At 46.0% G+C, this 14,778-nt stretch overlaps 1 protein-coding gene across 1 annotated transcript in view; it reads left to right on the top strand.

The window, feature by feature from the left end:
* Nucleotides 1-13,056, top strand: part of DEDD2 (death effector domain containing 2) — a 368,727-nt gene extending 355,671 nt beyond the window's left edge. Inside the window, exon 6 of the mRNA XM_069640949.1 lies at nt 12,217-13,056. The gene's annotated coding sequence lies outside the window, so the exon portion shown is untranslated. The remainder of the gene's footprint in view (nt 1-12,216) is intronic.
* The last annotated feature ends 1,722 nt before the right edge of the window (nt 13,057-14,778 follow it).

Below are 14,778 nucleotides of genomic sequence, written 5' to 3'. Positions count from 1 at the left end.
AGGAGCAGGATATTGTAAGATTAACAGCATCACTGAGAGCGAGCTCTCTCAGGCGGCTGCCATCTTTCAGCTGCGCAACAGCGCCCCTGTACTTTGCCTTTTCTGCATTCAAACAATCTTCTAGTTTTAACAATGGTATCGTATTCAAATTGTCGTTGGCATATCCGATCGATCGCACCGGGGTCCCCACTGGCTTCGGGTTGACTTATCGGTTCTCGCCAGCTTCCCTGGTCCGGTTTGCGCTTTTGTAGCGTGACTTTCATCCGCTTTCCACACTGGAGTGTGCAGACGTCCTTCCGGCTTCCTTCGTGGCACTGTGGTCACATGCTTGCTTCCCTCCAGGGCCTGGAATGGAGCTACCTCTTTGACGTGGCAAGCACCCAGGAACTCTCTCGCGGCTCAGAGCATCTCCAAGGCGCTCCTTCTCTCACACAGCATTGTTTCTTCTGTCACTGTTGCCTTTTCTGCTCCGCCACAACGGTACACAATTCTTGTGTTTCTGAGCATCTGCATAGGAGCCAACGTCTTCTCCTGCACTGCCACATTCAGAAGTGCAGTTGCCATCTTTAAATATTCCAAGCACAGGTGATTTGGAAAAACTAGACTGCATGTACTTTGAGCTCCTGTTACCTTGTACAGAGTCCTTCATCCTCGTCTCAGTACTTGGGTCATTCTGGGAGTTGAAGTCCAGCAGTGTCATTGGGCACAGGGTGTTTTAAATAGTTATTTTCAGTGATTTTACATAAAGGTACCTGAGAAGCCAAAAGTATTGTGTTGGAGCTTTGTGGGTTTAGGTCATAGGTGGGTGTGTTGGAGCTTTGTGTGTTTGTCATAGGTGGGTGTTTGACCAGGAAAATATGAAGAGGAGCAGCTGACAATATGTTTAAATTCTTGGGCATAAGAGGGTCTGCCTCCTGGGAAAGGGGGAGATGCCGTGTCTCGTCCAATGAAGTCAAGACATCTCCCCAGTAGTTTTCTCCTCCCATGTTCTTCTCCCTCAGAAAGCCACCCCCAGGATCTGGTAGCGGCTGCCGTCCCCGGACTACATGGGAGAAGGTCCCCACCGGGGAATCCGTAATGAATGAATTGGATTAATTTCAGCTGTCTGTGTCCTTTGTTCTCCCCTCCCCCTGCCAGTCGTTTTGTCTGTTGACGATCAGTAATAGTGAGCCCACATATTAGTAATGGGGTGAGGCGAGTCCTGTAGGACATGGTGAGTCCTGGAGGACATTACTGTTTTTATAATATACTTGGTATTCCTTAATACTGTGTATTATGTGCCAAGTACTTATTTTACTTGAGAGATCTACATGTGAAACATAATAAATCTAAATATATTTTCAATATCTATTTGGTGTATCTTCTAGAGAGAAGTGTGGACTTGTTCCTTTGTGTCAGCCTGGCACCATTACCTGACAGTTAAGCTTTGGCTCTCCGTCCATGTTACCTTTAAGAAATGTGGCTTCCTTTTCTTGCAAAGTGTTTTGGGCGCTTATAAAGTAAGTACATACTGTTTCAAAGCACCCACAGGGCAGGGGAGGGAGCAAGGGAGTGATGCAATTGAATACACAATAGAAGGGAAAGGAGAAAAAAAAGACAAACCTACTATGCCTTTTGGGTATTCAGAACGTTCAAGTTCTCGGGAGGATAGCTCAAGGGCAACGTGCTCGTATTGGAAGCAAGACGACACCGAGCAACCCAAGTTCATTCGAGTCCACGCTTAGAAGCCTCTTGGTATTAAGTGTGTTATAAATAGCCTATCATATCAAGTGCAGCAAGGAAGAGGGCAGAGTGGGGAAGGTGCTGTAGTCTTCGTGCTAGTGAATGAGCAAAGGAGTAACCCCTAACTCCCAACAAGATAAGTGGTTGTACAGAAACTGCCTCAACACTAACTTGTCTTTTGCTCACTTGTTCGGAAACTGATCAGTCCTTCAGCTCTGAGATATAGGTCTAATTGAGAGCTTTTTTTGAGAGCAGAGAACGTGACCATTAATCTCTGATGTTATAAGCACAGACTCTGTTATGCACAAATTGGTTGACAGTGTTTAGCCCTGAAGAAGGACCAATATTCGAAATGCATTGGCTTTAGGACACGGTCTTAATGCCTTTCATGGAACAAATAAATTGAATGAGTCAAAAGAATATTGTCTCTGAGGAATGGAATTGGAGATAAATTTAAATGACTGAAATATTTAAATACATTGTCTCAATTTGGGATTATGAGACAGATCGCTTGGTTGGTTCAAGGGCAACTTTGAACCTTGTGTGTACAGTCCTTCAGACTATCCATACTGGGAGATTGTTTCCCTTTTGAATTGCTGTATTTTTATATTGCACACAGCATCTTCTAATGCAGTGCAATGGGAATATGTTTGTATCGCCCTGTCCTTTTACACAGGATTTTGGGTTACACTTTATATGTGCCACAAGACAAGCAGGAGGCAGCAGTTACATTTGTACAGTTTTTGCATTATTTTTGGTGTGCACTTTCGCTTTTGCAGCGTATGCCTACTAAACGTGGCTAGTGCCTTAAAATGGCCATGCTACGAGATTTTTGCTTGTAGTTTAGCCATCTTCCTACTGCCTTCTCAGGTCAGGAAAGTCCTTATCTTGTCATGTACTTGCTGTGTAAAGCTGCTGCTTTTGCGTCTGCCTGCCTGTCTGTGGAAGAGGGCAGCCATTGTCTAGTCCAGTCCACATCACTGGTGCCAGAAAGTCTGCTACTGGGACGGATGTGAAACTAGTAGTTGTCCCTGATTGGAATCATTTGAGTCCAGAACTTTGGTGGTCGCTAGCCTGTGCCACAAGTCTCATTCTCCACGAATTCCAGCTTCCTACCTTCAAGGGAACGTGTCCTGGAGCAGCTTCTGTGACTAATGTTGACTAAGAGCCAAGGCCTTTTCCATCGTTCCAGGGAGGCGACGTCTTCTAAGTCCACGTCGAAGTCTGGTGGCCACGCTTCGCCTTCAATGACGAAACAGGTTTGTTGTCGAAATCGGCAACTAGACAGTCATCAGCGACAACCAAGCCTCACTCCAGGTAGTCTACCCCAAGGCCATTGACGCCATCCGACGGCACACCGTCCGTCAACAAAGCAGTCTACGGCCACGACTACCTAGTCCTCAACGAAACCATCATCGACCACGACTTCTGTGTCATTGATGAAAACGTCAAAGGCCACAACGATCTTGTTGCCGGCATCTACATCCATGGCTGGGATACCCTTGTTGATGGGGGGGGGGGGGTGGTTCCTGCCTTACTATTGTTGCCACAGCCACTGGAGTCTCGGACACCCAAACCAGCAAAGTGTCTGCATTGACGGCCCGTCTATGGGCATCATTCCCAAAGCTTGGGGTGACCTTGCTGCTGGGTGGTATTGTACTGCTAGAGCCAAGTCTATCCCAATCAGATGTGGAGGAAGCCGGGGAGGAGGCCATTGTGGTGGTGGTGGTGGTGGTGGTGGTGGTGGTGGTGGTGTCGTCAGCGCGCAGGAGAAAGCCTCCCAACTGCGAGTATCCGGCTTACCCCCTCTTCATTCAGTTCAAGCTATCGATCTACCAGAGTCATTGCTGCCTCCACAAAGAGACATGCCACTAGACATTTTATCTACTTTAACCACTCTGGTGCCAACCTTGCAACAGCCAGTTACTGGACCTATCAGGCGACCTCGCTCCGAGGCCCCCAAACCTTCAAGGGAAATGAATAACATCCCTTGTCCCCCCCCCTGGAGGGGTAAACACTAGTCTGTACCGCAGAGGCTGCCTGATACGATCCCGACGACGGGGTCTCCACACACACAACCCAGTCTGATGAATGACTATTTCATCACAACTGATGGGGAGCCAGATGACATTCAACTTACTCACCCACCTTGATGAAGTAGGGCCTTTCCATGCTATTATGTCCAGGGTGGCTGCGATGTTCGGTCTTGCGCCAGAGGAGCACCAAAAGGAGTGTGCTGTACCAGAGCAGGAAATCTGTCATGTCTATCCCGCTGTTGGAAGGCGTCTGGGAGGATGGCCTCATCACCTTGGCGCATTTCGCCACTGCCCTGGCTAAAAGACTGGTTTGACTAAGTACAGAGCCCCAGAGAGCGTTGCCTCCGCACCCAACTGACGCCAGACTGTCTCTGCGTCTGCCAGAAAAAGGCTGGCTAACCCGTCGTCATCCTGCACTGTTCCCCCAGACAAAGAAGGCAAACCCCTTGGTGCCTTTTAGTAAGATGATTACCACTGCAGCCACAACTATCAAGGCGCCTAATGTAATGGCCATACTTGCACATTACAATCACAAACTGTGGTACAAGTTCGGTCCCTTGCTGGAATTCCTGCCAGATGACAAAAAGCAAGAGGCCTTGGACATTTTCCATGAATTCGAGTTGGCGTCTGACCATGCCATTACAGTCTCTGTGGACATTGCTGACACTGGTTTTCGCTAGCTTCTTGCATAGGCAGAGTTGGCACAAGGCCACAGATTTTTGACCCGAAGTTCAGTCCTGGGTTGTGGATATGCCCTTTGACGGATCTGCCCTTTTTGAAAAGGTGGTCGATGAGACCTTTCAGTCCATTAAAACGCACACTGAAACTGCTCGCTCCTTGCGCACACTACAGCAGAGGTGCCAGTCCTTTCGTTCAGGAAAAGGGTGCTATGGCAGAACTTAGTGGGATAACCGCACCACGTACCAGTCTTCCTCTTACAAAACCCTGTACTCAACAGGGGACCAGTACAGGAAAAAGTCTCAATCCTATAAGGGTTTGCAGCATAACCATGGCTCCTCCTAGTGTACGGGCCAGTCTGGCAAACAAGATTACCAGCCCAGGGCCAAGTCCTCCCATTTCAGCACCAATGTGTGAGGACGATTGTCAAGGTTCGTCAAAAGAATGGACAGATGGCACAACCGACGAATGGATGTTATCAGCTCCTCCAGCAGAGCCACTCGCTGGCATTAATTGGCTATTCACAGGACATTCTTCCTGCACACAAACCAGAGAGGTTGCAGCACCTCTTGCTTCAGGAAGTGCGAGCTCTCCTGCAGAAAGGCGCAATGTAAAAGGTTCCCAAGGACGGACTGGGCACAGGAGTATACTCGCGCTACTTCCTGGTAAGAAAGTATTCTCTGCACAACAAGTCAGGGGGTTGGAGGCCCATATTAGATCTAAGGGTGCTCAACAAGTTCCTAAAGGCACAACTGTCCCGCATGGTCATTCTACAGCAGGTGTTGTCCCAGCTACAACAAGATTTCTTGGCGTCCCTCGCCCATGAGGATGCGTACTTTCACATCCCTATTCGACCACTCACACCGGCACTACCTACGCTTCATGGTGGCGGGAGTACATGATCAGTTCAAGGCCCTTCCATACGGCCTGCGATCTGCTCCGCGGGTGTTCACAAAATGCCTTGTGCCAGTGGTGGCTCACTTGCGGTGGACGTCTACCTGTATCTGAACGACTGATTAGTAAGAGCCCCCTCTTATCCGCTGGCAGAAACCAAACCGCCACCATCATACAGTGTCTACAGGAACTGGGTTTCTTCATCAACTTCCCAAAGTCTTGCCTGGTTCTATCTCAATAGGCACTATCTTGGAGCAAGGCTCGACACCCAAACCTGCACCACCAGACCCTCAGGGGAAAGGGTGGCGTCTCTTCTGCCCAAGGTGCGCAGTCTCAACAGTGCCTGGGTGTCGCCAGTTCGCAACTAGAAATCTCTGCTGGGGATGTCACACACTGCTGCTTACACATGAGACGGGTGCTGGAATTCCTGGATACCCGCTGGATCCAACCCTCCGCATCCAGGGATGACTGCATTGCTTCGAACACACGTTTTCAAACGGTGCCTTCGCTGGTGGTCATTGATGGGGATATCTGGTGCATTCAGGTTGCCGGACCATCAAGCCACCATCACAATGGATGCTTCACTGGAGGGCTGGGGCACCCACTGTCGGGAACAACACACCAGGGGCCTTTGGTCGGAGGAAGGAGGAAAAGAGCCAGCACATCAACCTGCTGGCACTACGAGCAATTACTTTGGGCCCTGAAGTCTTTTCTTCTCCTCCTCAGGGGAAAGGTGGTACGAATTTACACTGACAACACAAAGTCCATGTTTTATGTCCGCAAGTAAGGACGAACAAGGTCTCCACAGATTTCTAGGGATGCCCGAGCCCTCCGGCATTGGGCTCTATAGCTGGGCATGTTTTTCATTCCCCTTCATCTCCCGGAAATTCAGAACACTCAGCAGGGAGTTAAGCTCTTGCCACAAGCGGGAACTGCACAACTACCAGCTTCGCTTGTTCCAAATGTAGGGCACCCTGGAGATCGACCTCTTTGCCACCCACAACAACAGTCGCTGCAAGACCTGCCATCTGCTTCGCCCATTCGGAGAGCCTTGGGGATGCCTTTTGCGTTAACGGTGCAAACTGATTAGTGGCCCTGGGGTGGCCGAGACAGTTTTGTTACTCAGACCTCCTTGCGCTCACGTCAGCAACACTGATCAAGCTGCACCAACACCAGTCACTCCTGTCCAGTGATCGGGGAACTGTACTGCACCACGACCCGGCCCCTCTCAATCTGACGGCCTTGCTCCTGTGTTCCTAGAAGTCGTGGCTCTGTCCCTTTTGCAAGATTGCCAGGCTAGGGCTCCGTCCACCTCGACATGCTACAGTAGCAAGTGGAAACCTTTTCAAGTATGGTGCAAAAACAAACGACTGCAGCCTCAGATCATCCAACCGGAGGATCTGTTGCCATATCTGTTGCCCCAGGCTCAGTCTGGTTTAACGCATTCTTCCATTAAGGTGCACTGCAGGGACGCCATCCCTGTGGTCTCAGCGCGTGTTGCAGGAGTTTTTTTGCATGGGCTGTTCTGGTCTTTCCCCCCACCAGTCTGTCGCCCAGCTCCAGCACGGGAGCTCAATGTGCTACTCGCAAGACTCATGAAACCACAATTTGAGCAATGCATCTATTAAGCATCTTTCCTGGAAAACTGAGTTCTTGGTGGCCGTAACTTCGTCCAGGCGAGTGGGTGAGATACAGGAGTTTTCCGTAAAGCTGCCCTATTTGACATTTCACAAGGGCACAAGGCTGTCCTACATACCAACCCAATATTAGTGCACAAGGTGCCATCTGCCTTCCACGTAAATGAGCAGGTGGTTCTGCCTGTATTCTTTGATTCACCAACATCTCTGGATGCGGTGTGTCCTCAAGTACTATGCGGCACGTACAAAGTTTTTTCTGTACAACGGATCAACTGTTTAATTTGGACCTTATAGGCCTGACAAGGCTCTCAAAGCCCTCCATTGCAAGATGGATTGCTGCCTGCATCTCATTCTGCCTTCAGCAAGCCGGCAGACCGCTTCCTGGCAGGCCCCGAGCTCACTCTGCAAGAGCAGTAGCTGCAACCACTGCTTTCCACTCCAGAATGCCGCTGCCTGACATCTGCCGTACAGCCACCTGGACATCGGTGCATAGAGCCAGCTGGAGATCGTTGCATACGTTCACCATTTATACTGTGTCTACAGACCTTCTGCGGAAGAGTCGGCTAGTTGGTTCTGCAGAACCTTTTTTGCATTAGGTGGCTAAGTCTCCAGTGGTAAGTTATTCTGGGAGCTTGCCTCTGCCCATGGGTGGTGGTGTAACACTGCTTTGTCCTCCTATTCACAGCTTGTGAATCTATGAAAGGTCCAATGCTGGAGAAGGAATACGTTACTTATATCTCTCTGGTTCTCCAGCATTGTTGTGATATGATAAGGCTTTTATAACGCACCTATACACAAGCGTTTCAAGGCGCGACGAGGCAAGGGAGGGGAAACTGAGGGAAGACAGACAACAATCCTACTAGGCCAGTTGAAATTGAGATTGCGCTAGTGCAGGGCAGTGCAGTAAATAGGATAGTAAAATAAATAAAGACAATAGATAAAAGTGCAGACATCCGGTGTCAAGTGCTAGTAGGGACTGTAGTGATACAGAAACAGTCCCTGAATGCAGGGTTGCCAGGGAGGCAGTGCAGGTGTGCAACTGGCGGGGGGAAATGAACCTGGGCCCGAGATCAGAGGGTAGCCAGGTAACCAGTGCAGTAATGATCTTTCATAGATTCACATGAGACCCTCCCACCTACCCAGATAGCTCGTATTTTGGCTTACTGCCACTTACGTGTGCTACCAAATCTGAAGATGGCCGACAGGGGAGAAGCTAAGGGAGGTGTTTGTATTGGCCGTCAGCAGTATTAAGCAAAATTACTGTGACAAAGTTTTCAGTTTACGTTTACACTGCTCTGTACCGAGGATTTCCAGCCTGAAGACGGGGAATATTCACAGCATGTGATTCTATGAAAGATACCAATGCTGGAGAGCCAGAGTTACAGGTAAGTAACTTATTCGATCTTGTACTCGGATCTTCACCACCTGTCGGTGGCTCCTTGCTTCAAACCGTCTCCTCTTCCGGAACTGCCCTCCAGAGAGTGGGAGGGTCTGTTCTTCATCATGACCCAGCATCATTAAAACTAGCGCTTAGCTCCTGCAAACCTCTGTCAGGGTCCGGCTTAACTGAACTGAATTCCACAGGAGCTGATGCTGGCCCCACAGACCCTCACCATGAGTTCACCTCTCAACCCTTAAGTATAAGCTGAGCACCCCAAGAAAGGGAAAGGGGAATTTGGAGAAAATAACAAGAGACACTGCAGCCCTGCAACCTTCTGGTAGGCTCTGGTATCTGTAGTAAACAAATACACTTGGTTACTTATATGTTAATATAAACTTCTTTTCTAATATTCTAAAACAAACTCTAGCTTCTTTACCTCTTAAATCTCAGTAACAGACTTAGATGCTAATTATCTGTGTGGAATATCTTAGAGGCTAATTATCTGTGTGGAATATCTTGTAAATTATTATCTTGTTGGTGCTTATAGTTTCAAGCCATTCAAGTCTCTTTAGAATCCTAAAGTAATGACCTTTGCAAGCGCCTTACAGACTTAGATATTCTTCTTGCCTTTTTAAGTTCATTTAACTTTATGAAGTTTGAGTTTTAAATGCCTTTGTAAAATGCAGTCTTTCTCTGAAGTATTGAATTCCATTTGCATAAAGTTACATTAAAAAGAAACTAGATTCTTTCTTGACAAGCGTGTGCGATAAACATGTGAAATCACCAGGCGTGAAGAATTGTCCTCGCGTTTAAAATACACACGCGCAAATTAACCAAACAAGTGCGCGTGAAAATACGTGTATTGTACGCGTTAAAAAACAACTTGCGCTAGTTAAAATGGACTCGCGCTCCATCGCTACCGAACACATGCAGTTATACGAAACGTAAAACACGTAAAAATAGTACACGCATTCAAAACAACTTGCGCTTAGTTAAAAATGGACTCGCGCTCTATCGCAACCCAACACGCGCTTTATCACGCAACGTCTCTCACGTTAAAGTTGTGCACGCGCTAAAATCCACTTGCGCATTTTGTTTGGACACGCGCTCTATCGATCTGAATACCCGCGTGCTCCCATATAAATACCAACAACGTCACGCGAACTCACGCACGCGTTAAACAGTCTTGAAATACATTGCACTGTTAAAAAACTTCAAACTTGAGCGCACAGTCTTCAAACTTGTTTCCTTATAGTAACTTTACTGTAAAATGTTTTTTTCTCAGTAAACTTTAAAACTTGTTAACTCTTTTTCTTATGAAAAATGAAAGTTCACTGTGAAAATCTTAAAGCCTTTAAAAAGAACGATCCCACCTGATGTCTTCTTGTTCACTCTGGCTCAGCCAACGATTTTCTTACTACTTTGGTAAATCTTCTGAACTCTGACAAGGCCTTATTTAAGGAGCTTAACTAATGTACAACCAGCCACTGAATTTCTATGGATGAAAGGCAGTTTAGAATCTTGCTCACCTCACAAGAATCAAACCCATTGTCCTATCCACCAATCGGGCAAACCAAACATACCATTGTTCCTCAAACCAATCAGACTAAGTTTCTTTCTCTCCATCTTGACTTGGGCAAGCACAATGTCAATTCTTTTGTACAAACTCTTTCTGACTACTACTCAGCCAATTCTATGCACATACTCTTTCTGATTACTAATCTAGCCAGCCCTGACAACCTCGAATTTGGGTATTACTCATTGCACGCAGAATGTAAGGCTAGGGCAGCGTCGGCGCTTGCGTTCTATAAGCACAAATGGAAACGTTCCTCATTGTGGTGTCATTCGCAGGGGTTTTCTCCCTTTCGCATAAGGGCTCAAGTTCTGCCATATCTGCTCTCCATAGCAAAAACAGGACTTGCTCACGCATTTATCAAGGTGCATCTTGCGGCTATTTCCCGGTACACTCGGACGCCTGGCAAGCCTTCCTTGTGGTCTCAGACTTGTTAGCTCCAAAAAGGTTTGTTCTCCAGACCCCACGTGGGAGCTCAACGTAGTTCTGTCAAAATTGATGAGTCCTCCTTTTCAACGTCTTCAGTATTCCACTAAAGTGTTTGACAAAGACTGCTTTTCTGTTGGCGATCACTTCCACCACACTTGTTTGTGAGTTACAAGCTCTTGTAAACCACCATATTTCTCTTTTCATCAGTTCATGGCGGTGCTACGGACTCATCCATCCTTCGTGCCAAAGGTTCAATCTGACTTTAATTTGAACAAACCTTTGGTTCTGCCTGTCTTCCCCATTCCCCCTTCTCCCACAGAAGGGTCGTGCATTCACTGGACGTGGCGCATGCTTTGAAGTTCTAGGTTGCATGCACCAAGACTTTTCGCACAACTTCAGTTTTGTGACATTTGCACCTGGAGGACAGGGGAAGGAACTCTCCATTTCCGGGTGGCTCTCTGGCTGTATAACACATTACCACTGACTTGCGAACAGGACATTGCCAGGAATGCTGAGAGCCCATTCCGCCAGATCCCTGGCTTCTTCTACGGTGTTCCAGTCTAGTGTTGCCTGCTGGAAATTTGCAGGGCTGCTATGTGGAGGTCGACTCATACCTTCACGAAATTCTAATGCATTGGCGGGGATTCCATGGGTGGAATCCTGTGTCAGGCAGTGCTTTGCAACCGGTTTGCTTCAGGTGAGTGTGTTCCAGAGGTGAGTTATTGTATTGCTTCTGTAGAGCCTGTGCCACCTTCAGTGATTGTATAAGTACTGCTGTATAATAGTGTTCATGAGCATCTGAATCCTGGTAAGATCCCATGCTAGAGAAGGAACAAGTTAATGTAACTCCTGTTCTCTAGCATGGGTATCTTAAATCTATTCACATGTGACCTTCCCTCCTACCCCTATATGGCTCTTCATTGTTTTCTACTGCCACTTTACGTGTGCTTTTAAATCTGAAGATAGACACTGGGGTCGAGCTAAGGAGAATGAATGCCGTTGGCCTGGGCACTATGACCCAAAGTGACAGTAATAGGCTGTGTAAGTGACAGTTTTTAGCTTTAAGGTGAAACTGCTTTAATAGTACCGAGGATTCCCAGCTTGAGGGGGGAATACTCCTATGCATGTGAATCCATGTAAGATACCCATTATGGAGAGCAGGAGTTATAGGTAAGTAACGTGTTAAAACTCTGCCTCCTTTGCTGTCCTATTGCAAGGGATTCAAGGTTTGCGATCCTTACTAAGTCGCATGTTAATTTTAAAAAATGCAGTGCATGATGGCGAGAATCAACTCCCTTCTTCCTTAAAGTGGCAGTGTAATTTCCTCTTTTGTCTAATACTTGCCTATTGGTTTCCTTGTCTGTACAATTTCCTGTGTAACGAACTGTACTATGGGGTCTCTAAACGGGCAAAATGGCCTTTCTTTGCTATTAAACAAGTGCTCAAATATCTCATACATGGTTGGGTGATGGAATGAAGATCCTCTTGAATGAGATGTATGGTTACTTGTAACTTTCTTTTCCATTATAGATATGGTTTGAAATTTCTGATTCATTGACAGTTAGGGGACTACTAGTAACTTGTGCATGTTTTGAAATTGTGAACTACGTGGGCTCTTGGCTCGGGTGCATGACATGATACTACTTTTATAACCTCACTGCGGTTTTAAATATTTTCTGCATTCAAAGTAGTTTGGAAGACTTCTTGTAGTTTTATTAATTTTGTTTAATGAACTACATCATGTTGTAAGTGTGTGGGACATTGAGTCAGGGCCTTTTGTATATTATGCACCAAAACAAGTATGCATAAAAGGGGCTTCCCTATCGGAACCGCTTCCACTGACATACTTTCTTTTCTTTCCCACAGGTGTTGCTTTTTTTACTATTTTAGTAAAGACTCGGATGTCATCCATTTGGATGTGAAACCTACTTAAAATGGTGTTTTTCACCTAAAAAGAAAAACAAAGTTCGCAAGGACGCTCCCTTTTGAGCTGGTTATGTTTAAAGGTATGAATGTCAGAAGAGTGGTGCATCCAAGGAACCCTTTGCAGAATGGGAAAACGTTACTGAAGAGCTTCAAAGTCGATCAATTATCTGCAACTCTACCTCCTTGTTTTGATCATCTGGCTTTCAGAGTTCAGGAAAAAGCTAGTTGGAAATTCAAATAAATTCCTTAAATGCAATCAAAACTATTTTAAACTATGGAGAGACTTGCATGCTGAGCAGCAGGTTCAAGGTGGTGTCGCCAAATGGAGGCCTGAAGAACCTGGAAAAGGTTAATACACCTAATTTGAAGCAACCAGACCGATAAATGAGACACATCTGCAGAAGATTGCAGAAGTGAAAACCTATTTATTTGAACTGTCGCCCTTCAGATTGGTATGAAAATAGTTTCACTTTTTCACTCGTGTGAAAGAAACCCCCTGAACTTTTTTGTGTGTAAATTGTATGACCTGGACCGTTTGCTATGAAGGACCTTTGGGAGTTTGCTGCGAGGGAACTGCACACCTTTACCTTTTGTATCATTTGTCTCAAATTAATATACTTAGTTTCCCTGTACATAATATAAATACATTTGTTTGAAGAGTTTTGATTATTTATGTATATATATATCTTTTGAAGAAAAACCTCTCTTCACAGGAAAAACATTTTTGTTTTGTTTTTTGGGTAAAGAAAATAAATGTAAATGATTTTTGTGACCACTTAATGTTGTGTTTAATTGCCTCTATAAATCTATGTGCAGGCTCCTGAAGAGCGAAGAAAGCCACAGTCCTCAGACACTCTATGGTCCAGCACAGCCCCATCCAACTCTCAAGCAGATCATTTTCTTCATCATGGACTTAAATCATCGGAACTAAAACATATGCCACTTTTGTCTGCATTATATGTTTTTTAAGAACCATATATGCATCATAGTATAATGACTTCACTTTTATGGCTGACATCCGCTTTTTCTGCTTCCCCTGAAAACATCCCAGAACCTTGTTTCTTTTCGGTTATACTCGTTAGTCTTGTTGCCTTTCTTGCATAGTTTTGAGATGTAATCCCATGGAAGGGTACAGTACTGGAGCACTGTTTGCATTGCATATTAAGAAAACAGTGGCAGGTGCAGGAAACGCCTCTGTGCATCCCCTGCACCAGTGTTCAATCCTTAATATAGCTGTCACTGGTTTTCCTTCCTGGCACACTGCAAAAACCCTGCAAGCAGGAATACGTTGTTCCTATTGTGCAAGTTGATGTTTTCCAGCACCGATCCACACATCACATTTTGCAAGCAGCTTTCTTTTTTATGCCTTAATTGGGTGTGCCTGTCAAGGTTGCGTATAGGGCCTAATGGCGGGTTACAACTTGAGAGATTGTCTTGTAGGTTTAACAATGGCTCAACAGGTGGCAATCCCTTCTGTGCTAATTTACTAGCTGGGCCTTCGGGGGCTTGCCTTGAGGATCCAGAGATCTAATCAACGGTACTCGTAAGTCTATTTCCAGCGCTGCTGAGGTCCTTCAGCCTATCATAAAGGATAGTGTTACCCAAGACCACTGGCACAGCAACTAAACCTTCTGCAAACAATTTGCATAAATCCATAAGTTCCTTATCTACTGATCCCAAAAATGAATAGGTTTGTGGTCTATACAAAATGGGGATTGCAGGCATGCAGCAAGAGAAACTGTCCTGGATTGTCCGGTGATTTATTTATTTTAGCTTCCTCAGCAATGGATATTAGATTCACATGCTTACGGTCACACTATGAATCCTCATTTTCGATTCAAACAGCAATATCCAGGAAGTTAAGCCTTTTAATGCTATCCACCTCATTGAATTTTTTTGACCGCTTGCAAGGCGGTGCACTGTATTAACTATTCATGCTGAGGGAATGCAATCTTCACCTTACTCTTCACATTTGGTAGTAATTGTCATGTTTTTGCTTCACTGGATGGAACTGGACAGAGTGGGTGGAACTGGACAGAGTGGATGGAACAGGAGCCATATAGCTGTATCCCTATATATATATATATATATATATATATATATTTCTGATGTTTGTTAATCTGCTTAGAATCACATGCTGTGCATAGGTCCGACATCCAGTGGTCACTGCGGAGTATTGCATTTTGTTTTTCGTAGTCGAAAAGGGACGTCGACAAGGCGTGTCTGAAATACTATCCCTATAGTGACGTGCGTTGTACCCACAATCCCTCACGCGTCGAGGTCCCTCAGATTGTTTTTTTCCGCCCAGCTACTGGTCGCCTTTACGCGGAGCTCCTCGAGAGACATTGCAGATTTCTTCTTTTCGACCTTTGGTCGTTTTCCTACTTGATATATAACACATCGATCCCTCCCTCGACGCAGTTGTGAAGCTGTCTCCGCCGAGCAAGATCTTCGACGGAGGGTACGAGCGGAGGAGATCCTTCGGCGTTGCCGAACACGTGG

The sequence above is a fragment of the Ambystoma mexicanum genome, chromosome 1q (genome assembly GCF_040938575.1).
Source record: "Ambystoma mexicanum isolate Mex_15411 chromosome 1q, UKY_AmexF1_1, whole genome shotgun sequence".
Taxonomy (NCBI): Eukaryota; Metazoa; Chordata; class Amphibia; order Caudata; family Ambystomatidae; genus Ambystoma; species Ambystoma mexicanum.
The sequence above is the reverse complement of the archived record's forward strand: the minus strand, read 5'-3'. Positions and strand labels throughout refer to the sequence as shown.